Source organism: Ambystoma mexicanum, chromosome 2q (assembly GCF_040938575.1).
Source record: "Ambystoma mexicanum isolate Mex_15411 chromosome 2q, UKY_AmexF1_1, whole genome shotgun sequence".
NCBI classification, from domain to species: Eukaryota; Metazoa; Chordata; class Amphibia; order Caudata; family Ambystomatidae; genus Ambystoma; species Ambystoma mexicanum.
The window spans coordinates 128,512,464-128,538,474 of record NC_090924.1 but is presented as its reverse complement, the minus strand read 5'-3'; the positions used below and the strand labels follow the sequence as shown (position 1 = coordinate 128,538,474).

General features: G+C 47.3%; 12 non-coding genes across 12 annotated transcripts; all 12 read right to left on the bottom strand.

The window, feature by feature from the left end:
• Positions 1–1,505: 1,505 nt before the first annotated feature.
• Positions 1,506–1,578, bottom strand: TRNAV-CAC (transfer RNA valine (anticodon CAC)). The gene has a single exon. It is a non-coding gene; the product is annotated as a tRNA-Val (tRNA).
• A 420-nt stretch (positions 1,579–1,998) lies between these two features.
• On the bottom strand, positions 1,999–2,070 carry TRNAP-UGG (transfer RNA proline (anticodon UGG)). Its single transcript has one exon. It is a non-coding gene; the product is annotated as a tRNA-Pro (tRNA).
• A 3,632-nt stretch (positions 2,071–5,702) lies between these two features.
• On the bottom strand, positions 5,703–5,774 carry TRNAP-UGG (transfer RNA proline (anticodon UGG)). Its single transcript has one exon. It is a non-coding gene; the product is annotated as a tRNA-Pro (tRNA).
• A 1,303-nt stretch (positions 5,775–7,077) lies between these two features.
• On the bottom strand, positions 7,078–7,150 carry TRNAV-CAC (transfer RNA valine (anticodon CAC)). The gene has a single exon. It is a non-coding gene; the product is annotated as a tRNA-Val (tRNA).
• Positions 7,151–10,841: 3,691 nt separating this feature from the next.
• TRNAV-CAC (transfer RNA valine (anticodon CAC)) lies at positions 10,842–10,914 on the bottom strand. Its single transcript has one exon. It is a non-coding gene; the product is annotated as a tRNA-Val (tRNA).
• A 420-nt stretch (positions 10,915–11,334) lies between these two features.
• Positions 11,335–11,406, bottom strand: TRNAP-UGG (transfer RNA proline (anticodon UGG)). Its single transcript has one exon. It is a non-coding gene; the product is annotated as a tRNA-Pro (tRNA).
• A 3,163-nt stretch (positions 11,407–14,569) lies between these two features.
• TRNAV-CAC (transfer RNA valine (anticodon CAC)) lies at positions 14,570–14,642 on the bottom strand. Its single transcript has one exon. It is a non-coding gene; the product is annotated as a tRNA-Val (tRNA).
• A 1,811-nt stretch (positions 14,643–16,453) lies between these two features.
• TRNAV-CAC (transfer RNA valine (anticodon CAC)) lies at positions 16,454–16,526 on the bottom strand. Its single transcript has one exon. It is a non-coding gene; the product is annotated as a tRNA-Val (tRNA).
• A 1,774-nt stretch (positions 16,527–18,300) lies between these two features.
• TRNAV-CAC (transfer RNA valine (anticodon CAC)) lies at positions 18,301–18,373 on the bottom strand. The gene has a single exon. It is a non-coding gene; the product is annotated as a tRNA-Val (tRNA).
• Positions 18,374–20,147: 1,774 nt separating this feature from the next.
• TRNAV-CAC (transfer RNA valine (anticodon CAC)) lies at positions 20,148–20,220 on the bottom strand. Its single transcript has one exon. It is a non-coding gene; the product is annotated as a tRNA-Val (tRNA).
• Positions 20,221–24,385: 4,165 nt separating this feature from the next.
• Positions 24,386–24,457, bottom strand: TRNAP-UGG (transfer RNA proline (anticodon UGG)). The gene has a single exon. It is a non-coding gene; the product is annotated as a tRNA-Pro (tRNA).
• A 1,315-nt stretch (positions 24,458–25,772) lies between these two features.
• On the bottom strand, positions 25,773–25,844 carry TRNAV-CAC (transfer RNA valine (anticodon CAC)). Its single transcript has one exon. It is a non-coding gene; the product is annotated as a tRNA-Val (tRNA).
• Between the last annotated feature and the right edge of the window lie 167 nt (positions 25,845–26,011).

Genomic DNA, 26,011 nt, shown 5'->3' with positions numbered 1-26,011 from the left:
TTCAGGAAGTGAATTGTTCATCGACTACTGCTTACCGAGAAAACCAGAGAGTCTGTCCAATGAAAATAACATTGAAAAAACAAAAAAAAGGAGCTCAAGTTAACCACCTTGATTGGGCTCGTCCGGGATTTGAACCCGGGACCTCTCGCACCCAAAGAGAGAATCATACCCCTAGACCAACGAGCCACGGTCCTTTGAGCATTTGACGGAATTGTCCTCAGCGTTTGCACCCCCCTTAGGATTCGAGGCCAAGAATGCCTATTCCTGAAGTTTGTTCCTGCCGCTGAAAGCCTTGTCGGTGTATGAGCCAAATGAATGCCCCAGTCGGCACGCTCTGACTGTCTTCACAGGTCTCCTCCTCATCCCGAAGGTTGGTGGCCCATTGACATCAGGGTGGAAGGTACTTGCGATACACTGTTCCTTCCTTCCTTCCTTCCTTCCTTCCTTTATTCCTCTTATGCTGTTTATGTAATAAGAGGGGACGATACACAGAAGAGAGAAAGTGGCCCAACACACTAGACTAGCAGTCTTCTGATCAATCTGCAGCTGGCAAGGTGGGGGAGAGCCTTTATTTTGCACCTGCTGGGATCTGCATTGGCAGAAGCTCTGAGGGCTGGGCCTTTCCTTTTGCCTGTAAAAACAAAAAGCAGCCCTCCTCCCTCCAGCCCTGAGAGCATGGGCGTGACACTGGAAAAAGCAGCATCTCCCCTTTGGTAAAGATGACCATTGCACAGCTGCTCACTCAGAGCTCGATCGTGCTCGATCAGGCGAGATATATTTAGGTCACCAGCAAAGTCTGTTCTCTTTTCTTGCGTAGGGTGAGCATTCACAGAGCCCAGCTTCGTTGACAAGAGTGCAAAAGGTGTATACTAAAAGCTTTCTGCTTTACTTGAGCGCCATGGCCGTTATTATATTTTGGCTGCTCCAAGCAATCTCTGTCCAGCCGATGCAAATTTCCAGCTCAAATTTTCCCAGCACTCAAAAAGTCCCTCCTCCCGCCAGCTCTGCTTTCAGGAAGTTCAGCAGAAGCAGTCCAACTTCTGTTCCCACTTCAGAGGAAAAGCTTTCTCGGGCCAGAGAAAGCCAGGGAATCACTGTACCGGCAAGTGCATTTCTTACAACTGGTAATCCCTCAGAACACAGAAATGAAGAAGCTGTATATGAAAATGTATTATTTCTTTGGTACACTAACCTATGTAACTAATATGGACCATTTCAGAGGACGGAGCGGACCCAACTGTGATCCCAGAGACCCAAATACCCAGCAGTAGGGAAAATAAATCCTCTCTGTGCTCTGCAACATTACATACACAAAATGCAAGCGCGTGCATTTTTTTATTGGCCCCATATACAGAATACATGTGAGGATGCTTGCCTTCCCAGTGTATTTCTCAAGCTCTTGAGAGCATATGCTATTTCCATGGGAACGCAAATAAGTTCATACTTTACATTTGTGTGTGACAAAAGGGGAAAAAAACTATTTTGTGTAAAATGCCAGCAGAGAGTGTTTCTGCCCGGTCTCGAACCGGGGACCTTTCGCGTGTGAGGCGAACGTGATAACCACTACACTACAGAAACAGCTGCTTGCTCACCTTTGTAGGGACTGGGAGAACAGGTGCAAAGGGCAGTGCAAGTGGACCTGCTTAAAGACTAATCAAATGCCTTGCGCCTGAAGCTCACACAATCCAGCCTAAAACATACGTCCTATCAAGCATGCGCACATATACAAGTATGCCAGCTGAGGGCCTATGCAGCGTACAGAGGGAAGGACATATTTCCACTTTGAGATCGGACGGCCAAAACTCACAAGCAAATCAAGGAATGTTACTGAGAGCTAACAGAGAACACAAAGTGCTTGTCGCAAGGACATGGCACGCAAAGAGGTTCAGGAAGTGAATTGTTCATCGACTACTGCTTACCGAGAAAACCAGAGAGTCTGTCCAATGAAAATAACATTGAAAAAACAAAAAAAAGGAGCTCAAGTTAACCACCTTGATTGGGCTCGTCCGGGATTTGAACCCGGGACCTCTCGCACCCAAAGCGAGAATCATACCCCTAGACCAACGAGCCACGGTCCTTTGAGCATTTGACGGAATTGTCCTCAGCGTTTGCACCCCCCTTAGGATTCGAGGCCAAGAATGCCTATTCCTGAAGTTTGTTCCTGCCGCTGAAAGCCTTGTCGGTGTATGAGCCAAATGAATGCCCCAGTCGGCACGCTCTGACTGTCTTCACAGGTCTCCTCCTCATCCCGAAGGTTGGTGGCCCATTGACATCAGGGTGGAAGGTGCTTGCGATACACTGTTCCTTCCTTCCTTCCTTCCTTCCTTTATTCCTCTTATGCTGTTTATGTAATAAGAGGGGACGATACACAGAAGAGAGAAAGTGGCCCAACACACTAGACTAGCAGTCTTCTGATCAATCTGCAGCTGGCAAGGTGGGGGAGAGCCTTTATTTTGCACCTGCTGGGATCTGCATTGGCAGAAGCTCTGAGGGCTGGGCCTTTCCTTTTGCCTGTAAAAACAAAAAGCAGCCCTCCTCCCTCCAGCCCTGAGAGCATAGGCGTGACACTGGAAAAAGCAGCATCTCCCCTTTGGTAAAGATGACCATTGCACAGCTGCTCACTCAGAGCTCGATCGTGCTCGATCAGGCGAGATATATTTAGGTCACCAGCAAAGTCTGTTCTCTTTTCTTGCGTAGGGTGAGCATTCACAGAGCCCAGCTTCGTTGACAAGAGTGCAAAAGGTGTATACTAAAAGCTTTCTGCTTTACTTGAGCGCCATGGCCGTTATTATATTTTGGCTGCTCCAAGCAATCTCTGTCCAGCCGATGCAAATTTCCAGCTCAAATTTTCCCAGCACTCAAAAAGTCCCTCCTCCCGCCAGCTCTGCTTTCAGGAAGTTCAGCAGAAGCAGTCCAACTTCTGTTCCCACTTCAGAGGAAAAGCTTTCTCGGGCCAGAGAAAGCCAGGGAATCACTGTACCGGCAAGTGCATTTCTTACAACTGGTAATCCCTCAGAACACAGAAATGAAGAAGCTGTATATGAAAATGTATTATTTCTTTGGTACACTAACCTATGTAACTAATATGGACCATTTCAGAGGACGGAGCGGACCCAACTGTGATCCCAGAGACCCAAATACCCAGCAGTAGGGAAAATAAATCCTCTCTGTGCTCTGCAACATTACATACACAAAATGCAAGCGCGTGCATTTTTTTATTGGCCCCATATACAGAATACATGTGAGGATGCTTGCCTTCCCAGTGTATTTCTCAAGCTCTTGAGAGCATATGCTATTTCCATGGGAACGCAAATAAGTTCATACTTTACATTTGTGTGTGACAAAAGGGGAAAAAAACTATTTTGTGTAAAATGCCAGCAGAGAGTGTTTCTGCCCGGTCTCGAACCGGGGACCTTTATAACCACTACACTACAGAAACAGCTGCTTGCTCACCTTTGTAGGGACTGGGAGAACAGGTGCAAAGGGCAGTGCAAGTGGACCTGCTTAAAGACTAATCAAATGCCTTGCGCCTGAAGCTCACACAATCCAGCCTAAAACATACGTCCTATCAAGCATGCGCACATATACAAGTATGCCAGCTGAGGGCCTATGCAGCGTACAGAGGGAAGGACATATTTCCACTTTGAGATCGGACGGCCAAAACTCACAAGCAAATCAAGGAATGTTACTGAGAGCTAACAGAGAACACAAAGTGCTTGTCGCAAGGACATGGCACGCAAAGAGGTTCAGGAAGTGAATTGTTCATCGACTACTGCTTACCGAGAAAACCAGAGAGTCTGTCCAATGAAAATAACATTGAAAAAACAAAAAAAAGGAGCTCAAGTTAACCACCTTGATTGGGCTCGTCCGGGATTTCTCGCACCCAAAGCGAGAATCATACCCCTAGACCAACGAGCCACGGTCCTTTGAGCATTTGACGGAATTGTCCTCAGCGTTTGCACCCCCCTTAGGATTCGAGGCCAAGAATGCCTATTCCTGAAGTTTGTTCCTGCCGCTGAAAGCCTTGTCGGTGTATGAGCCAAATGAATGCCCCAGTCGGCACGCTCTGACTGTCTTCACAGGTCTCCTCCTCATCCCGAAGGTTGGTGGCCCATTGACATCAGGGTGGAAGGTGCTTGCGATACACTGTTCCTTCCTTCCTTCCTTCCTTCCTTTATTCCTCTTATGCTGTTTATGTAATAAGAGGGGACGATACACAGAAGAGAGAAAGTGGCCCAACACACTAGACTAGCAGTCTTCTGATCAATCTGCAGCTGGCAAGGTGGAGGAGAGCCTTTATTTTGCACCTGCTGGGATCTGCATTGGCAGAAGCTCTGAGGGCTGGGCCTTTCCTTTTGCCTGTAAAAACAAAAAGCAGCCCTCCTCCTTCCAGAGAGCATAGGCGTGACACTGGAAAAAGCAGCATCTCCCCTTTGGTAAAGATGACCATTGCACAGCTGCTCACTCAGAGCTCGATCGTGCTCGATCAGGCGAGATATATTTAGGTCACCAGCAAAGTCTGTTCTCTTTTCTTGCGTAGGGTGAGCATTCACAGAGCCCAGCTTCGTTGACAAGAGTGCAAAAGGTGTATACTAAAAGCTTTCTGCTTTACTTGAGCGCCATGGCCGTTATTATATTTTGGCTGCTCCAAGCAATCTCTGTCCAGCCGATGCAAATTTCCAGCTCAAATTTTCCCAGCACTCAAAAAGTCCCTCCTCCCGCCAGCTCTGCTTTCAGGAAGTTCAGCAGAAGCAGTCCAACTTCTGTTCCCACTTCAGAGGAAAAGCTTTCTCGGGCCAGAGAAAGCCAGGGAATCACTGTACCGGCAAGTGCATTTCTTACAACTGGTAATCCCTCAGAACACAGAAATGAAGAAGCTGTATATGAAAATGTATTATTTCTTTGGTACACTAACCTATGTAACTAATATGGACCATTTCAGAGGACGGAGCGGACCCAACTGTGATCCCAGAGACCCAAATACCCAGCAGTAGGGAAAATAAATCCTCTCTGTGCTCTGCAACATTACATACACAAAATGCAAGCGCGTGCATTTTTTTATTGGCCCCATATACAGAATACATGTGAGGATGCTTGCCTTCCCAGTGTATTTCTCAAGCTCTTGAGAGCATATGCTATTTCCATGGGAACGCAAATAAGTTCATACTTTACATTTGTGTGTGACAAAAGGGGAAAAAAACTATTTTGTGTAAAATGCCAGCAGAGAGTGTTTCTGCCCGGTCTCGAACCGGGGACCTTTATAACCACTACACTACAGAAACAGCTGCTTGCTCACCTTTGTAGGGACTGGGAGAACAGGTGCAAAGGGCAGTGCAAGTGGACCTGCTTAAAGACTAATCAAATGCCTTGCGCCTGAAGCTCACACAATCCAGCCTAAAACATACGTCCTATCAAGCATGCGCACATATACAAGTATGCCAGCTGAGGGCCTATGCAGCGTACAGAGGGAAGGACATATTTCCACTTTGAGATCGGACGGCCAAAACTCACAAGCAAATCAAGGAATGTTACTGAGAGCTAACAGAGAACACAAAGTGCTTGTCGCAAGGACATGGCACGCAAAGAGGTTCAGGAAGTGAATTGTTCATCGACTACTGCTTACCGAGAAAACCAGAGAGTCTGTCCAATGAAAATAACATTGAAAAAACAAAAAAAAGGAGCTCAAGTTAACCACCTTGATTGGGCTCGTCCGGGATTTGAACCCGGGACCTCTCGCACCCAAAGCGAGAATCATACCCCTAGACCAACGAGCCACGGTCCTTTGAGCATTTGACGGAATTGTCCTCAGCGTTTGCACCCCCCTTAGGATTCGAGGCCAAGAATGCCTATTCCTGAAGTTTGTTCCTGCCGCTGAAAGCCTTGTCGGTGTATGAGCCAAATGAATGCCCCAGTCGGCACGCTCTGACTGTCTTCACAGGTCTCCTCCTCATCCCGAAGGTTGGTGGCCCATTGACATCAGGGTGGAAGGTGCTTGCGATACACTGTTCCTTCCTTCCTTTATTCCTCTTATGCTGTTTATGTAATAAGAGGGGACGATACACAGAAGAGAGAAAGTGGCCCAACACACTAGACTAGCAGTCTTCTGATCAATCTGCAGCTGGCAAGGTGGGGGAGAGCCTTTATTTTGCACCTGCTGGGATCTGCATTGGCAGAAGCTCTGAGGGCTGGGCCTTTCCTTTTGCCTGTAAAAACAAAAAGCAGCCCTCCTCCCTCCAGCCCTGAGAGCATGGGCGTGACACTGGAAAAAGCAGCATCTCCCCTTTGGTAAAGATGACCATTGCACAGCTGCTCACTCAGAGCTCGATCGTGCTCGATCAGGCGAGATATATTTAGGTCACCAGCAAAGTCTGTTCTCTTTTCTTGCGTAGGGTGAGCATTCACAGAGCCCAGCTTCGTTGACAAGAGTGCAAAAGGTGTATACTAAAAGCTTTCTGCTTTACTTGAGCGCCATGGCCGTTATTATATTTTGGCTGCTCCAAGCAATCTCTGTCCAGCCGATGCAAATTTCCAGCTCAAATTTTCCCAGCACTCAAAAAGTCCCTCCTCCCGCCAGCTCTGCTTTCAGGAAGTTCAGCAGAAGCAGTCCAACTTCTGTTCCCACTTCAGAGGAAAAGCTTTCTCGGGCCAGAGAAAGCCAGGGAATCACTGTACCGGCAAGTGCATTTCTTACAACTGGTAATCCCTCAGAACACAGAAATGAAGAAGCTGTATATGAAAATGTATTATTTCTTTGGTACACTAACCTATGTAACTAATATGGACCATTTCAGAGGACGGAGCGGACCCAACTGTGATCCCAGAGACCCAAATACCCAGCAGTAGGGAAAATAAATCCTCTCTGTGCTCTGCAACATTACATACACAAAATGCAAGCGCGTGCATTTTTTTATTGGCCCCATATACAGAATACATGTGAGGATGCTTGCCTTCCCAGTGTATTTCTCAAGCTCTTGAGAGCATATGCTATTTCCATGGGAACGCAAATAAGTTCATACTTTACATTTGTGTGTGACAAAAGGGGAAAAAAACTATTTTGTGTAAAATGCCAGCAGAGAGTGTTTCTGCCCGGTCTCGAACCGGGGACCTTTCGCGTGTGAGGCGAACGTGATAACCACTACACTACAGAAACAGCGGCTTGCTCACCTTTGTAGGGACTGGGAGAACAGGTGCAAAGGGCAGTGCAAGTGGACCTGCTTAAAGACTAATCAAATGCCTTGCGCCTGAAGCTCACACAATCCAGCCTAAAACATACGTCCTATCAAGCATGCGCACATATACAAGTATGCCAGCTGAGGGCCTATGCAGCGTACAGAGGGAAGGACATATTTCCACTTTGAGATCGGACGGCCAAAACTCACAAGCAAATCAAGGAATGTTACTGAGAGCTAACAGAGAACACAAAGTGCTTGTCGCAAGGACATGGCACGCAAAGAGGTTCAGGAAGTGAATTGTTCATCGACTACTGCTTACCGAGAAAACCAGAGAGTCTGTCCAATGAAAATAACATTGAAAAAACAAAAAAAAGGAGCTCAAGTTAACCACCTTGATTGGGCTCGTCCGGGATTTGAACCCGGGACCTCTCGCACCCAAAGCTAGAATCATACCCCTAGACCAACGAGCCACGGTCCTTTGAGCATTTGACGGAATTGTCCTCAGCGTTTGCACCCCCCTTAGGATTCGAGGCCAAGAATGCCTATTCCTGAAGTTTGTTCCTGCCGCTGAAAGCCTTGTCGGTGTATGAGCCAAATGAATGCCCCAGTCGGCACGCTCTGACTGTCTTCACAGGTCTCCTCCTCATCCCGAAGGTTGGTGGCCCATTGACATCAGGGTGGAAGGTGCTTGCGATACACTGTTCCTTCCTTCCTTCCTTCCTTCCTTTATTCCTCTTATGCTGTTTATGTAATAAGAGGGGACGATACACAGAAGAGAGAAAGTGGCCCAACACACTAGACTAGCAGTCTTCTGATCAATCTGCAGCTGGCAAGGTGGGGGAGAGCCTTTATTTTGCACCTGCTGGGATCTGGATTGGCAGAAGCTCTGAGGGCTGGGCCTTTCCTTTTGCCTGTAAAAACAAAAAGCAGCCCTCCTCCCTCCAGCCCTGAGAGCATGGGCGTGACACTGGAAAAAGCAGCATCTCCCCTTTGGTAAAGATGACCATTGCACAGCTGCTCACTCAGAGCTCGATCGTGCTCGATCAGGCGAGATATATTTAGGTCACCAGCAAAGTCTGTTCTCTTTTCTTGCGTAGGGTGAGCATTCACAGAGCCCAGCTTCGTTGACAAGAGTGCAAAAGGTGTATACTAAAAGCTTTCTGCTTTATTTGAACGCCATGGCCGTTATTATATTTTGGCTGCTCCAAGCAATCTCTGTCCAGCCGATGCAAATTTCCAGCTCAAATTTTCCCAGCACTCAAAAAGTCCCTCCTCCCGCCAGCTCTGCTTTCAGGAAGTTCAGCAGAAGCAGTCCAACTTCTGTTCCCACTTCAGAGGAAAAGCTTTCTCGGGCCAGAGAAAGCCAGGGAATCACTGTACCGGCAAGTGCATTTCTTACAACTGGTAATCCCTCAGAACACAGAAATGAAGAAGCTGTATATGAAAATGTATTATTTCTTTGGTACACTAACCTATGTAACTAATATGGACCATTTCAGAGGACGGAGCGGACCCAACTGTGATCCCAGAGACCCAAATACCCAGCAGTAGGGAAAATAAATCCTCTCTGTGCTCTGCAACATTACATACACAAAATGCAAGCGCGTGCATTTTTTTATTGGCCCCATATACAGAATACATGTGAGGATGCTTGCCTTCCCAGTGTATTTCTCAAGCTCTTGAGAGCATATGCTATTTCCATGGGAACGCAAATAAGTTCATACTTTACATTTGTGTGTGACAAAAGGGGAAAAAAACTATTTTGTGTAAAATGCCAGCAGAGAGTGTTTCTGCCCGGTCTCGAACCGGGGACCTTTAGTGTGTGAGGCGAACGTGATAACCACTACACTACAGAAACAGCTGCTTGCTCACCTTTGTAGGGACTGGGAGAACAGGTGCAAAGGGCAGTGCAAGTGGACCTGCTTAAAGACTAATCAAATGCCTTGCGCCTGAAGCTCACACAATCCAGCCTAAAACATACGTCCTATCAAGCATGCGCACATATACAAGTATGCCAGCTGAGGGCCTATGCAGCGTACAGAGGGAAGGACATATTTCCACTTTGAGATCGGACGGCCAAAACTCACAAGCAAATCAAGGAATGTTACTGAGAGCTAACAGAGAACACAAAGTGCTTGTCGCAAGGACATGGCACGCAAAGAGGTTCAGGAAGTGAATTGTTCATCGACTACTGCTTACCGAGAAAACCAGAGAGTCTGTCCAATGAAAATAACATTGAAAAAACAAAAAAAAGGAGCTCAAGTTAACCACCTTGATTGGGCTCGTCCGGGATTTGAACCTCGGACCTCTCGCACCCAAAGCGAGAATCATACCCCTAGACCAACGAGCCACGGTCCTTTGAGCATTTGACGGAATTGTCCTCAGCGTTTGCACCCCCCTTAGGATTCGAGGCCAAGAATGCCTATTCCTGAAGTTTGTTCCTGCCGCTGAAAGCCTTGTCGGTGTATGAGCCAAATGAATGCCCCAGTCGGCACGCTCTGACTGTCTTCACAGGTCTCCTCCTCATCCCGAAGGTTGGTGGCCCATTGACATCAGGGTGGAAGGTACTTGCGATACACTGTTCCTTCCTTCCTTCCTTCCTTCCTTCCTTTATTCCTCTTATGCTGTTTATGTAATAAGAGGGGACGATACACAGAAGAGAGAAAGTGGCCCAACACACTAGACTAGCAGTCTTCTGATCAATCTGCAGCTGGCAAGGTGGGGGAGAGCCTTTATTTTGCACCTGCTGGGATCTGCATTGGCAGAAGCTCTGAGGGCTGGGCCTTTCCTTTTGCCTGTAAAAACAAAAAGCAGCCCTCCTCCCTCCAGCCCTGAGAGCATGGGCGTGACACTGGAAAAAGCAGCATCTCCCCTTTGGTAAAGATGACCATTGCACAGCTGCTCACTCAGAGCTCGATCGTGCTCGATCAGGCGAGATATATTTAGGTCACCAGCAAAGTCTGTTCTCTTTTCTTGCGTAGGGTGAGCATTCACAGAGCCCAGCTTCGTTGACAAGAGTGCAAAAGGTGTATACTAAAAGCTTTCTGCTTTACTTGAGCGCCATGGCCGTTATTATATTTTGGCTGCTCCAAGCAATCTCTGTCCAGCCGATGCAAATTTCCAGCTCAAATTTTCCCAGCACTCAAAAAGTCCCTCCTCCCGCCAGCTCTGCTTTCAGGAAGTTCAGCAGAAGCAGTCCAACTTCTGTTCCCACTTCAGAGGAAAAGCTTTCTCGGGCCAGAGAAAGCCAGGGAATCACTGTACCGGCAAGTGCATTTCTTACAACTGGTAATCCCTCAGAACACAGAAATGAAGACGCTGTATATGAAAATGTATTATTTCTTTGGTACACTAACCTATGTAACTAATATGGACCATTTCAGAGGACGGAGCGGACCCAACTGTGATCCCAGAGACCCAAATACCCAGCAGTAGGGAAAATAAATCCTCTCTGTGCTCTGCAACATTACATACACAAAATGCAAGCGCGTGCATTTTTTTATTGGCCCCATATACAGAATACATGTGAGGATGCTTGCCTTCCCAGTGTATTTCTCAAGCTCTTGAGAGCATATGCTATTTCCATGGGAACGCAAATAAGTTCATACTTTACATTTGTGTGTGACAAAAGGGGAAAAAAACTATTTTGTGTAAAATGCCAGCAGAGAGTGTTTCTGCCCGGTCTCGAACCGGGGACCTTTCGCGTGTGAGGCGAACGTGATAACCACTACACTACAGAAACAGCTGCTTGCTCACCTTTGTAGGGACTGGGAGAACAGGTGCAAAGGGCAGTGCAAGTGGACCTGCTTAAAGACTAATCAAATGCCTTGCGCCTGAAGCTCACACAATCCAGCCTAAAACATACGTCCTATCAAGCATGCGCACATATACAAGTATGCCAGCTGAGGGCCTATGCAGCGTACAGAGGGAAGGACATATTTCCACTTTGAGATCGGACGGCCAAAACTCACAAGCAAATCAAGGAATGTTACTGAGAGCTAACAGAGAACACAAAGTGCTTGTCGCAAGGACATGGCACGCAAAGAGGTTCAGGAAGTGAATTGTTCATCGACTACTGCTTACCGAGAAAACCAGAGAGTCTGTCCAATGAAAATAACATTGAAAAAACAAAAAAAAGGAGCTCAAGTTAACCACCTTGATTGGGCTCGTCCGGGATTTGAACCCGGGACCTCTCGCACCCAAAGCGAGAATCATACCCCTAGACCAACGAGCCACGGTCCTTTGAGCATTTGACGGAATTGTCCTCAGCGTTTGCACCCCCCTTAGGATTCGAGGCCAAGAATGCCTATTCCTGAAGTTTGTTCCTGCCGCTGAAAGCCTTGTCGGTGTATGAGCCAAATGAATGCCCCAGTCGGCACGCTCTGACTGTCTTCACAGGTCTCCTCCTCATCCCGAAGGTTGGTGGCCCATTGACATCAGGGTGGAAGGTGCTTGCGATACACTGTTCCTTCCTTCCTTCCTTCCTTCCTTTATTCCTCTTATGCTGTTTATGTAATAAGAGGGGACGATACACAGAAGAGAGAAAGTGGCCCAACACACTAGACTAGCAGTCTTCTGATCAATCTGCAGCTGGCAAGGTGGGGGAGAGCCTTTATTTTGCACCTGCTGGGATCTGCATTGGCAGAAGCTCTGAGGGCTGGGCCTTTCCTTTTGCCTGTAAAAACAAAAAGCAGCCCTCCTCCCTCCAGCCCTGAGAGCATAGGAGTGACACTGGAAAAAGCAGCATCTCCCCTTTGGTAAAGATGACCATTGCACAGCTGCTCACTCAGAGCTCGATCGTGCTCGATCAGGCGAGATATATTTAGGTCACCAGCAAAGTCTGTTCTCTTTTCTTGCGTAGGGTGAGCATTCACAGAGCCCAGCTTCGTTGACAAGAGTGCAAAAGGTGTATACTAAAAGCTTTCTGCTTTACTTGAGCGCCATGGCCGTTATTATATTTTGGCTGCTCCAAGCAATCTCTGTCCAGCCGATGCAAATTTCCAGCTCAAATTTTCCCAGCACTCAAAAAGTCCCTCCTCCCGCCAGCTCTGCTTTCAGGAAGTTCAGCAGAAGCAGTCCAACTTCTGTTCCCACTTCAGAGGAAAAGCTTTCTCGGGCCAGAGAAAGCCAGGGAATCACTGTACCGGCAAGTGCATTTCTTACAACTGGTAATCCCTCAGAACACAGAAATGAAGAAGCTGTATATGAAAATGTATTATTTCTTTGGTACACTAACCTATGTAACTAATATGGACCATTTCAGAGGACGGAGCGGACCCAACTGTGATCCCAGAGACCCAAATACCCAGCAGTAGGGAAAATAAATCCTCTCTGTGCTCTGCAACATTACATACACAAAATGCAAGCGCGTGCATTTTTTTATTGGCCCCATATACAGAATACATGTGAGGATGCTTGCCTTCCCAGTGTATTTCTCAAGCTCTTGAGAGCATATGCTATTTCCATGGGAACGCAAATAAGTTCATACTTTACATTTGTGTGTGACAAAAGGGGAAAAAAACTATTTTGTGTAAAATGCCAGCAGAGAGTGTTTCTGCCCGGTCTCGAACCGGGGACCTTTATAACCACTACACTACAGAAACAGCTGCTTGCTCACCTTTGTAGGGACTGGGAGAACAGGTGCAAAGGGCAGTGCAAGTGGACCTGCTTAAAGACTAATCAAATGCCTTGCGCCTGAAGCTCACACAATCCAGCCTAAAACATACGTCCTATCAAGCATGCGCACATATACAAGTATGCCAGCTGAGGGCCTATGCAGCGTACAGAGGGAAGGACATATTTCCACTTTGAGATCGGACGGCCAAAACTCACAAGCAAATCAAGGAATGTTACTGAGAGCTAACAGAGAACACAAAGTGCTTGTAGCAAGGACATGGCACGCAAAGAGGTTCAGGAAGTGAATTGTTCATCGACTACTGCTTACCGAGAAAACCAGAGAGTCTGTCCAATGAAAATAACATTGAAAAAACAAAAAAAAGGAGCTCAAGTTAACCACCTTGATTGGGCTCGTCCGGGATTTCTCGCACCCAAAGCGAGAATCATACCCCTAGACCAACGAGCCACGGTCCTTTGAGCATTTGACGGAATTGTCCTCAGCGTTTGCACCCCCCTTAGGATTCGAGGCCAAGAATGCCTATTCCTGAAGTTTGTTCCTGCCGCTGAAAGCCTTGTCGGTGTATGAGCCAAATGAATGCCCCAGTCGGCACGCTCTGACTGTCTTCACAGGTCTCCTCCTCATCCCGAAGGTTGGTGGCCCATTGACATCAGGGTGGAAGGTGCTTGCGATACACTGTTCCTTCCTTCCTTCCTTCCTTCCTTTATTCCTCTTATGCTGTTTATGTAATAAGAGGGGACGATACACAGAAGAGAGAAAGTGGCCCAACACACTAGACTAGCAGTCTTCTGATCAATCTGCAGCTGGCAAGGTGGGGGAGAGCCTTTATTTTGCACCTGCTGGGATCTGCATTGGCAGAAGCTCTGAGGGCTGGGCCTTTCCTTTTGCCTGTAAAAACAAAAAGCAGCCCTCCTCCCTCCAGCCCTGAGAGCATGGGCGTGACACTGGAAAAAGCAGCATCTCCCCTTTGGTAAAGATGACCATTGCACAGCTGCTCACTCAGAGCTCGATCGTGCTCGATCAGGCGAGATATATTTAGGTCACCAGCAAAGTCTGTTCTCTTTTCTTGCGTAGGGTGAGCATTCACAGAGCCCAGCTTCGTTGACAAGAGTGCAAAAGGTGTATACTAAAAGCTTTCTGCTTTACTTGAGCGCCATGGCCGTTATTATATTTTGGCTGCTCCAAGCAATCTCTGTCCAGCCGATGCAAATTTCCAGCTCAAATTTTCCCAGCACTCAAAAAGTCCCTCCTCCCGCCAGCTCTGCTTTCAGGAAGTTCAGCAGAAGCAGTCCAACTTCTGTTCCCACTTCAGAGGAAAAGCTTTCTCGGGCCAGAGAAAGCCAGGGAATCACTGTACCGGCAAGTGCATTTCTTACAACTGGTAATCCCTCAGAACACAGAAATGAAGAAGCTGTATATGAAAATGTATTATTTCTTTGGTACACTAACCTATGTAACTAATATGGACCATTTCAGAGGACGGAGCGGACCCAACTGTGATCCCAGAGACCCAAATACCCAGCAGTAGGGAAAATAAATCCTCTCTGTGCTCTGCAACATTACATACACAAAATGCAAGCGCGTGCATTTTTTTATTGGCCCCATATACAGAATACATGTGAGGATGCTTGCCTTCCCAGTGTATTTCTCAAGCTCTTGAGAGCATATGCTATTTCCATGGGAACGCAAATAAGTTCATACTTTACATTTGTGTGTGACAAAAGGGGAAAAAAACTATTTTGTGTAAAATGCCAGCAGAGAGTGTTTCTGCCCGGTCTCGAACCGGGGACCTTTCGCGTGTGAGGCGAACGTGATAACCACTACACTACAGAAACAGCTGCTTGCTCACCTTTGTAGGGACTGGGAGAACAGGTGCAAAGGGCAGTGCAAGTGGACCTGCTTAAAGACTAATCAAATGCCTTGCGCCTGAAGCTCACACAATCCAGCCTAAAACATACGTCCTATCAAGCATGCGCACATATACAAGTATGCCAGCTGAGGGCCTATGCAGCGTACAGAGGGAAGGACATATTTCCACTTTGAGATCGGACGGCCAAAACTCACAAGCAAATCAAGGAATGTTACTGAGAGCTAACAGAGAACACAAAGTGCTTGTCGCAAGGACATGGCACGCAAAGAGGTTCAGGAAGTGAATTGTTCATCGACTACTGCTTACCGAGAAAACCAGAGAGTCTGTCCAATGAAAATAACATTGAAAAAACAAAAAAAAGGAGCTCAAGTTAACCACCTTGATTGGGCTCGTCCGGGATTTGAACCCGGGACCTCTCGCACCCAAAGAGAGAATCATACCCCTAGACCAACGAGCCACGGTCCTTTGAGCATTTGACGGAATTGTCCTCAGCGTTTGCACCCCCCTTAGGATTCGAGGCCAAGAATGCCTATTCCTGAAGTTTGTTCCTGCCGCTGAAAGCCTTGTCGGTGTATGAGCCAAATGAATGCCCCAGTCGGCACGCTCTGACTGTCTTCACAGGTCTCCTCCTCATCCCGAAGGTTGGTGGCCCATTGACATCAGGGTGGAAGGTACTTGCGATACACTGTTCCTTCCTTCCTTCCTTCCTTCCTTCCTTTATTCCTCTTATGCTGTTTATGTAATAAGAGGGGACGATACACAGAAGAGAGAAAGTGGCCCAACACACTAGACTAGCAGTCTTCTGATCAATCTACAGCTGGCAAGGTGGGGGAGAGCCTTTATTTTGCACCTGCTGGGATCTGCATTGGCAGAAGCTCTGAGGGCTGGGCCTTTCCTTTTGCCTGTAAAAACAAAAAGCAGCCCTCCTCCCTCCAGCCCTGAGAGCATGGGCGTGACACTGGAAAAAGCAGCATCTCCCCTTTGGTAAAGATGACCATTGCACAGCTGCTCACTCAGAGCTCGATCGTGCTCGATCAGGCGAGATATATTTAGGTCACCAGCAAAGTCTGTTCTCTTTTCTTGCGTAGGGTGAGCATTCACAGAGCCCAGCTTCGTTGACAAGAGTGCAAAAGGTGTATACTAAAAGCTTTCTGCTTTACTTGAGCGCCATGGCCGTTATTATATTTTGGCTGCTCCAAGCAATCTCTGTCCAGCCGATGCAAATTTCCAGCTCAAATTTTCCCAGCACTCAAAAAGTCCCTCCTCCCGCCAGCTCTGCTTTCAGGAAGTTCAGCAGAAGCAGTCCAACTTCTGTTCCCACTTCAGAGGAAAAGCTTTCTCGGGCCAGAGAAAGCCAGGGAATCACTGTACCGGCAAGTGCATTTCTTACAACTGGTAATCCCTCAGAACACAGAAATGAAGAAGCTGTATATGAAAATGTATTATTTCTTTGGTACACTAACCTATGTAACTAATATGGACCATTTCAGAGGACGGAGCGGACCCAACTGTGATCCCAGAGACCCAAATACCCAGCAGTAGGGAAAATAAATCCTCTCTGTGCTCTGCAACATTACATACACAAAATGCAAGCGCGTGCATTTTTTTATTGGCCCCATATACAGAATACATGTGAGGATGCTTGCCTTCCCAGTGTATTTCTCAAGCTCTTGAGAGCATATGCTATTTCCATGGGAACGCAAATAAGTTCATACTTTACATTTGTGTGTGACAAAAGGGGAAAAAAACTATTTTGTGTAAAATGCCAGCAGAGAGTGTTTCTGCCCGGTCTCGAACCGGGGACCTTTCGCGTGTGAGGCGAACGTGATAACCACTACACTACAGAAACAGCTGCTTGCTCACCTTTGTAGGGACTGGGAGAACAGGTGCAAAGGGCAGTGCAAGTGGACCTGCTTAAAGACTAATCAAATGCCTTGCGCCTGAAGCTCACACAATCCAGCCTAAAACATACGTCCTATCAAGCATGCGCACATATACAAGTATGCCAGCTGAGGGCCTATGCAGCGTACAGAGGGAAGGACATATTTCCACTTTGAGATCGGACGGCCAAAACTCACAAGCAAATCAAGGAATGTTACTGAGAGCTAACAGAGAACACAAAGTGCTTGTCGCAAGGACATGGCACGCAAAGAGGTTCAGGAAGTGAATTGTTCATCGACTACTGCTTACCGAGAAAACCAGAGAGTCTGTCCAATGAAAATAACATTGAAAAAACAAAAAAAAGGAGCTCAAGTTAACCACCTTGATTGGGCTCGAAGCGAGAATCATACCCCTAGACCAACGAGCCACGGTCCTTTGAGCATTTGACGGAATTGTCCTCAGCGTTTGCACCCCCCTTAGGATTCGAGGCCAAGAATGCCTATTCCTGAAGTTTGTTCCTGCCGCTGAAAGCCTTGTCGGTGTATGAGCCAAATGAATGCCCCAGTCGGCACGCTCTGACTGTCTTCACAGGTCTCCTCCTCATCCCGAAGGTTGGTGGCCCATTGACATCAGGGTGGAAGGTGCTTGCGATACACTGTTCCTTCCTTCCTTCCTTCCTTCCTTTATTCCTCTTATGCTGTATATGTAATAAGAGGGGACGATACACAGAAGAGAGAAAGTGGCCCAACACACTAGACTAGCAGTCTTCTGATCAATCTGCAGCTGGCAAGGTGGGGGAGAGCCTTTATTTTGCACCTGCTGGGATCTGCATTGGCAGAAGCTCTGAGGGCTGGGCCTTTCCTTTTGCCTGTAAAAACAAAAAGCAGCCCTCCTCCCTCCAGCCCTGAGAGCATGGGCGTGACACTGGAAAAAGCAGCATCTCCCCTTTGGTAAAGATGACCATTGCACAGCTGCTCACTCAGAGCTCGATCGTGCTCGATCAGGCGAGATATATTTAGGTCACCAGCAAAGTCTGTTCTCTTTTCTTGCGTAGGGTGAGCATTCACAGAGCCCAGCTTCGTTGACAAGAGTGCAAAAGGTGTATACTAAAAGCTTTCTGCTTTACTTGAGCGCCATGGCCGTTATTATATTTTGGCTGCTCCAAGCAATCTCTGTCCAGCCGATGCAAATTTCCAGCTCAAATTTTCCCAGCACTCAAAAAGTCCCTCCTCCCGCCAGCTCTGCTTTCAGGAAGTTCAGCAGAAGCAGTCCAACTTCTGTTCCCACTTCAGAGGAAAAGCTTTCTCGGGCCAGAGAAAGCCAGGAAATCACTGTACCGGCAAGTGCATTTCTTACAACTGGTAATCCCTCAGAACACAGAAATGAAGAAGCTGTATATGAAAATGTATTATTTCTTTGGTACACTAACCTATGTAACTAATATGGACCATTTCAGAGGACGGAGCGGACCCAACTGTGATCCCAGAGACCCAAATACCCAGCAGTAGGGAAAATAAATCCTCTCTGTGCTCTGCAACATTACATACACAAAATGCAAGCGCGTGCATTTTTTTATTGGCCCCATATACAGAATACATGTGAGGATGCTTGCCTTCCCAGTGTATTTCTCAAGCTCTTGAGAGCATATGCTATTTCCATGGGAACGCAAATAAGTTCATACTTTACATTTGTGTGTGACAAAAGGGGAAAAAAACTATTTTGTGTAAAATGCCAGCAGAGAGTGTTTCTGCCCGGTCTCGAACCGGGGACCTTTCGCGTGTGAGGCGAACGTGATAACCACTACACTACAGAAACAGCTGCTTGCTCACCTTTGTAGGGACTGGGAGAACAGGTGCAAAGGGCAGTGCAAGTGGACCTGCTTAAAGACTAATCAAATGCCTTGCGCCTGAAGCTCACACAATCCAGCCTAAAACATACGTCCTATCAAGCATGCGCACATATACAAGTATGCCAGCTGAGGGCCTATGCAGCGTACAGAGGGAAGGACATATTTCCACTTTGAGATCGGACGGCCAAAACTCACAAGCAAATCAAGGAATGTTACTGAGAGCTAACAGAGAACACAAAGTGCTTGTCGCAAGGACATGGCACGCAAAGAGGTTCAGGAAGTGAATTGTTCATCGACTACTGCTTACCGAGAAAACCAGAGAGTCTGTCCAATGAAAATAACATTGAAAAAACAAAAAAAAGGAGCTCAAGTTAACCACCTTGATTGGGCTCGAAGCGAGAATCATACCCCTAGACCAACGAGCCACGGTCCTTTGAGCATTTGACGGAATTGTCCTCAGCGTTTGCACCCCCCTTAGGATTCGAGGCCAAGAATGCCTATTCCTGAAGTTTGTTCCTGCCGCTGAAAGCCTTGTCGGTGTATGAGCCAAATGAATGCCCCAGTCGGCACGCTCTGACTGTCTTCACAGGTCTCCTCCTCATCCCGAAGGTTGGTGGCCCATTGACATCAGGGTGGAAGGTGCTTGCGATACACTGTTCCTTCCTTCCTTCCTTCCTTCCTTTATTCCTCTTATGCTGTTTATGTAATAAGAGGGGACGATACACAGAAGAGAGAAAGTGGCCCAACACACTAGACTAGCAGTCTTCTGATCAATCTGCAGCTGGCAAGGTGGGGGAGAGCCTTTATTTTGCACCTGCTGGGATCTGCATTGGCAGAAGCTCTGAGGGCTGGGCCTTTCCTTTTGCCTGTAAAAACAAAAAGCAGCCCTCCTCCCTCCAGCCCTGAGAGCATGGGCGTGACACTGGAAAAAGCAGCATCTCCCCTTTGGTAAAGATGACCATTGCACAGCTGCTCACTCAGAGCTCGATCGTGCTCGATCAGGCGAGATATATTTAGGTCACCAGCAAAGTCTGTTCTCTTTTCTTGCGTAGGGTGAGCATTCACAGAGCCCAGCTTCGTTGACAAGAGTGCAAAAGGTGTATACTAAAAGCTTTCTGCTTTACTTGAGCGCCATGGCCGTTATTATATTTTGGCTGCTCCAAGCAATCTCTGTCCAGCCGATGCAAATTTCCAGCTCAAATTTTCCCAGCACTCAAAAAGTCCCTCCTCCCGCCAGCTCTGCTTTCAGGAAGCTCAGCAGAAGCAGTCCAACTTCTGTTCCCACTTCAGAGGAAAAGCTTTCTCGGGCCAGAGAAAGCCAGGGAATCACTGTACCGGCAAGTGCATTTCTTACAACTGGTAATCCCTCAGAACACAGAAATGAAGAAGCTGTATATGAAAATGTATTATTTCTTTGGTACACTAACCTATGTAACTAATATGGACCATTTCAGAGGACGGAGCGGACCCAACTGTGATCCCAGAGACCCAAATACCCAGCAGTAGGGAAAATAAATCCTCTCTGTGCTCTGCAACATTACATACACAAAATGCAAGCGCGTGCATTTTTTTATTGGCCCCATATACAGAATACATGTGAGGATGCTTGCCTTCCCAGTGTATTTCTCAAGCTCTTGAGAGCATATGCTATTTCCATGGGAACGCAAATAAGTTCATACTTTACATTTGTGTGTGACAAAAGGGGAAAAAAACTATTTTGTGTAAAATGCCAGCAGAGAGTGTTTCTGCCCGGTCTCGAACCGGGGACCTTTCGCGTGTGAGGCGAACGTGATAACCACTACACTACAGAAACAGCTGCTTGCTCACCTTTGTAGGGACTGGGAGAACAGGTGCAAAGGGCAGTGCAAGTGGACCTGCTTAAAGACTAATCAAATGCCTTGCGCCTGAAGCTCACACAATCCAGCCTAAAACATACGTCCTATCAAGCATGCGCACATATACAAGTATGCCAGCTGAGGGCCTATGCAGCGTACAGAGGGAAGGACATATTTCCACTTTGAGATCGGACGGCCAAAACTCACAAGCAAATCAAGGAATGTTACTGAGAGCTAACAGAGAACACAAAGTGCTTGTCGCAAGGACATGGCACGCAAAGAGGTTCAGGAAGTGAATTGTTCATCGACTACTGCTTACCGAGAAAACCAGAGAGTCTGTCCAATGAAAATAACATTGAAAAAACAAAAAAAAGGAGCTCAAGTTAACCACCTTGATTGGGCTCGTCCGGGATTTGGTCCGGGATTTGAACCCGGGACCTCTCGCACCCAAAGCGAGAATCATACCCCTAGACCAACGAGCCACGGTCCTTTGAGCATTTGACGGAATTGTCCTCAGCGTTTGCACCCCCCTTAGGATTCGAGGCCAAGAATGCCTATTCCTGAAGTTTGTTCCTGCCGCTGAAAGCCTTGTCGGTGTATGAGCCAAATGAATGCCCCAGTCGGCACGCTCTGACTGTCTTCACAGGTCTCCTCCTCATCCCGAAGGTTGGTGGCCCATTGACATCAGGGTGGAAGGTGCTTGCGATACACTGTTCCTTCCTTCCTTCCTTCCTTTATTCCTCTTATGCTGTTTATGTAATAAGAGGGGACGATACACAGAAGAGAGAAAGTGGCCCAACACACTAGACTAGCAGTCTTCTGATCAATCTGCAGCTGGCAAGGTGGGGGAGAGCCTTTATTTTGCACCTGCTGGGATCTGCATTGGCAGAAGCTCTGAGGGCTGGGCCTTTCCTTTTGCCTGTAAAAACAAAAATCAGCCCTCCTCCCTCCAGCCCTGAGAGCATGGGCGTGACACTGGAAAAAGCAGCATCTCCCCTTTGGTAAAGATGACCATTGCACAGCTGCTCACTCAGAGCTCGATCGTGCTCGATCAGGCGAGATATATTTAGGTCACCAGCAAAGTCTGTTCTCTTTTCTTGCGTAGGGTGAGCATTCACAGAGCCCAGCTTCGTTGACAAGAGTGCAAAAGGTGTATACTAAAAGCTTTCTGCTTTACTTGAGCGCCATGGCCGTTATTATATTTTGGCTGCTCCAAGCAATCTCTGTCCAGCCGATGCAAATTTCCAGCTCAAATTTTCCCAGCACTCAAAAAGTCCCTCCTCCCGCCAGCTCTGCTTTCAGGAAGTTCAGCAGAAGCAGTCCAACTTCTGTTCCCACTTCAGAGGAAAAGCTTTCTCGGGCCAGAGAAAGCCAGGGAATCACTGTACCGGCAAGTGCATTTCTTACAACTGGTAATCCCTCAGAACACAGAAATGAAGAAGCTGTATATGAAAATGTATTATTTCTTTGGTACACTAACCTATGTAACTAATATGGACCATTTCAGAGGACGGAGCGGACCCAACTGTGATCCCAGAGACCCAAATACCCAGCAGTAGGGAAAATAAATCCTCTCTGTGCTCTGCAACATTACATACACAAAATGCAAGCGCGTGCATTTTTTTATTGGCCCCATATACAGAATACATGTGAGGATGCTTGCCTTCCCAGTGTATTTCTCAAGCTCTTGAGAGCATATGCTATTTCCATGGGAACGCAAATAAGTTCATACTTTACATTTGTGTGTGACAAAAGGGGAAAAAAACTATTTTGTGTAAAATGCCAGCAGAGAGTGTTTCTGCCCGGTTTCACGTGTGAGGCGAACGTGATAACCACTACACTACAGAAACAGCTGCTTGCTCACCTTTGTAGGGACTGGGAGAACAGGTGCAAAGGGCAGTGCAAGTGGACCTGCTTAAAGACTAATCAAATGCCTTGCGCCTGAAGCTCACACAATCCAGCCTAAAACATACGTCCTATCAAGCATGCGCACATATACAAGTATGCCAGCTGAGGGCCTATGCAGCGTACAGAGGGAAGGACATATTTCCACTTTGAGATCGGACGGCCAAAACTCACAAGCAAATCAAGGAATGTTACTGAGAGCTAACAGAGAACACAAAGTGCTTGTCGCAAGGACATGGCACGCAAAGAGGTTCAGGAAGTGAATTGTTCATCGACTACTGCTTACCGAGAAAACCAGAGAGTCTGTCCAATGAAAATAACATTGAAAAAACAAAAAAAAGGAGCTCAAGTTAACCACCTTGATTGGGCTCGTGCGGGATTTGAACCCGGGACCTCTCGCACCCAAAGCGAGAATCATACCCCTAGACCAACAAGCCACGGTCCTTTGAGCATTTGACGGAATTGTCCTCAGCGTTTGCACCCCCCTTAGGATTCGAGGCCAAGAATGCCTATTCCTGAAGTTTGTTCCTGCCGCTGAAAGCCTTGTCGGTGTATGAGCCAAATGAATGCCCCATTCGGCACGCTCTGACTGTCTTCACAGGTCTCCTCCTCATCCCGAAGGTTGGTGGCCCATTGACATCAGGGTGGAAGGTGCTTGCGATACACTGTTCCTTCCTTCCTTCCTTCCTTCCTTCCTTCCTTCCTTTATTCCTCTTATGCTGTTTATGTAATAAGAGGGGACGATACACAGAAGAGAGAAAGTGGCCCAACACACTAGACTAGCAGTCTTCTGATCAATCTGCAGCTGGCAAGGTGGGGGAGAGCCTTTATTTTGCACCTGCTGGGATCTGCATTGGCAGAAGCTCTGAGGGCTGGGCCTTTCCTTTTGCCTGTAAAAACAAAAAGCAGCCCTCCTCCCTCCAGCCCTGAGAGCATAGGCGTGACACTGGAAAAAGCAGCATCTCCCCTTTGGTAAAGATGACCATTGCACAGCTGCTCACTCAGAGCTCGATCGTGCTCGATCAGGCGAGATATATTTAGGTCACCAGCAAAGTCTGTTCTCTTTTCTTGCGTAGGGTGAGCATTCACAGAGCCCAGCTTCGTTGACAAGAGTGCAAAAGGTGTATACTAAAAGCTTTCTGCTTTACTTGAGCGCCATGGCCGTTATTATATTTTGGCTGCTCCAAGCAATCTCTGTCCAGCCGATGCAAATTTCCAGCTCAAATTTTCCCAGCACTCAAAAAGTCCCTCCTCCCGCCAGCTCTGCTTTCAGGAAGTTCAGCAGAAGCAGTCCAACTTCTGTTCCCACTTCAGAGGAAAAGCTTTCTCGGGCCAGAGAAAGCCAGGGAATCACTGTACCGGCAAGTGCATTTCTTACAACTGGTAATCCCTCAGAACACAGAAATGAAGAAGCTGTATATGAAAATGTATTATTTCTTTGGTACACTAACCTATGTAACTAATATGGACCATTTCAGAGGACGGAGCGGACCCAACTGTGATCCCAGAGACCCAAATACCCAGCAGTAGGGAAAATAAATCCTCTCTGTGCTCTGCAACATTACATACACAAAATGCAAGCGCGTGCATTTTTTTATTGGCCCCATATACAGAATACATGTGAGGATGCTTGCCTTCCCAGTGTATTTCTCAAGCTCTTGAGAGCATATGCTATTTCCATGGGAACGCAAATAAGTTCATACTTTACATTTGTGTGTGACAAAAGGGGAAAAAAACTATTTTGTGTAAAATGCCAGCAGAGAGTGTTTCTGCCCGGTCTCGAACCGGGGACCTTTATAACCACTACACTACAGAAACAGCTGCTTGCTCACCTTTGTAGGGACTGGGAGAACAGGTGCAAAGGGCAGTGCAAGTGGACCTGCTTAAAGACTAATCAAATGCCTTGCGCCTGAAGCTCACACAATCCAGCCTAAAACATACGTCCTATCAAGCATGCGCACATATACAAGTATGCCAGCTGAGGGCCTATGCAGCGTACAGAGGGAAGGACATATTTCCACTTTGAGATCGGACGGCCAAAACTCACAAGCAAATCAAGGAATGTTACTGAGAGCTAACAGAGAACACAAAGTGCTTGTCGCAAGGACATGGCACGCAAAGAGGTTCAGGAAGTGAATTGTTCATCGACTACTGCTTACCGAGAAAACCAGAGAGTCTGTCCAATGAAAATAACATTGAAAAAACAAAAAAAAGGAGCTCAAGTTAACCACCTTGATTGGGCTCGTCCGGGATTTGAACCCGGGACCTCTCGCACCCAAAGCGAGAATCATACCCCTAGACCAACGAGCCACGGTCCTTTGAGCATTTGACGGAATTGTCCTCAGCGTTTGCACCCCCCTTAGGATTCGAGGCCAAGAATGCCTATTCCTGAAGTTTGTTCCTGCCGCTGAAAGCCTTGTCGGTGTATGAGCCAAATGAATGCCCCAGTCGGCACGCTCTGACTGTCTTCACAGGTCTCCTCCTCATCCCGAAGGTTGGTGGCCCATTGACATCAGGGTGGAAGGTGCTTGCGATACACTGTTCCTTCCTTCCTTCCTTCCTTCCTTTATTCCTCTTATGCTGTTTATGTAATAAGAGGGGACGATACACAGAAGAGAGAAAGTGGCCCAACACACTAGACTAGCAGTCTTCTGATCAATCTGCAGCTGGCAAGGTGGGGGAGAGCCTTTATTTTGCACCTGCTGGGATCTGCATTGGCAGAAGCTCTGAGGGCTGGGCCTTTCCTTTTGCCTGTAAAAACAAAAAGCAGCCCTCCTCCCTCCAGCCCTGAGAGCATGGGCGTGACACTGGAAAAAGCAGCATCTCCCCTTTGGTAAAGATGACCATTGCACAGCTGCTCACTCAGAGCTCGATCGTGCTCGATCAGGCGAGATATATTTAGGTCACCAGCAAAGTCTGTTCTCTTTTCTTGCGTAGGGTGAGCATTCACAGAGCCCAGCTTCGTTGACAAGAGTGCAAAAGGTGTATACTAAAAGCTTTCTGCTTTACTTGAGCGCCATGGCCGTTATTATATTTTGGCTGCTCCAAGCAATCTCTGTCCAGCCGATGCAAATTTCCAGCTCAAATTTTCCCAGCACTCAAAAAGTCCCTCCTCCCGCCAGCTCTGCTTTCAGGAAGTTCAGCAGAAGCAGTCCAACTTCTGTTCCCACTTCAGAGGAAAAGCTTTCTCGGGCCAGAGAAAGCCAGGGAATCACTGTACCGGCAAGTGCATTTCTTACAACTGGTAATCCCTCAGAACACAGAAATGAAGAAGCTGTATATGAAAATGTATTATTTCTTTGGTACACTAACCTATGTAACTAATATGGACCATTTCAGAGGACGGAGCGGACCCAACTGTGATCCCAGAGACCCAAATACCCAGCAGTAGGGAAAATAAATCCTCTCTGTGCTCTGCAACATTACATACACAAAATGCAAGCGCGTGCATTTTTTTATTGGCCCCATATACAGAATACATGTGAGGATGCTTGCCTTCCCAGTGTATTTCTCAAGCTCTTGAGAGCATATGCTATTTCCATGGGAACGCAAATAAGTTCATACTTTACATTTGTGTGTGACAAAAGGGGAAAAAAACTATTTTGTGTAAAATGCCAGCAGAGAGTGTTTCTGCCCGGTCTCGAACCGGGACCTTTCGCGTGTGAGGCGAACGTGATAACCACTACACTACAGAAACAGCTGCTTGCTCACCTTTGTAGGGACTGGGAGAACAGGTGCAAAGGGCAGTGCAAGTGGACCTGCTTAAAGACTAATCAAATGCCTTGCGCCTGAAGCTCACACAATCCAGCCTAAAACATACGTCCTATCAAGCATGCGCACATATACAAGTATGCCAGCTGAGGG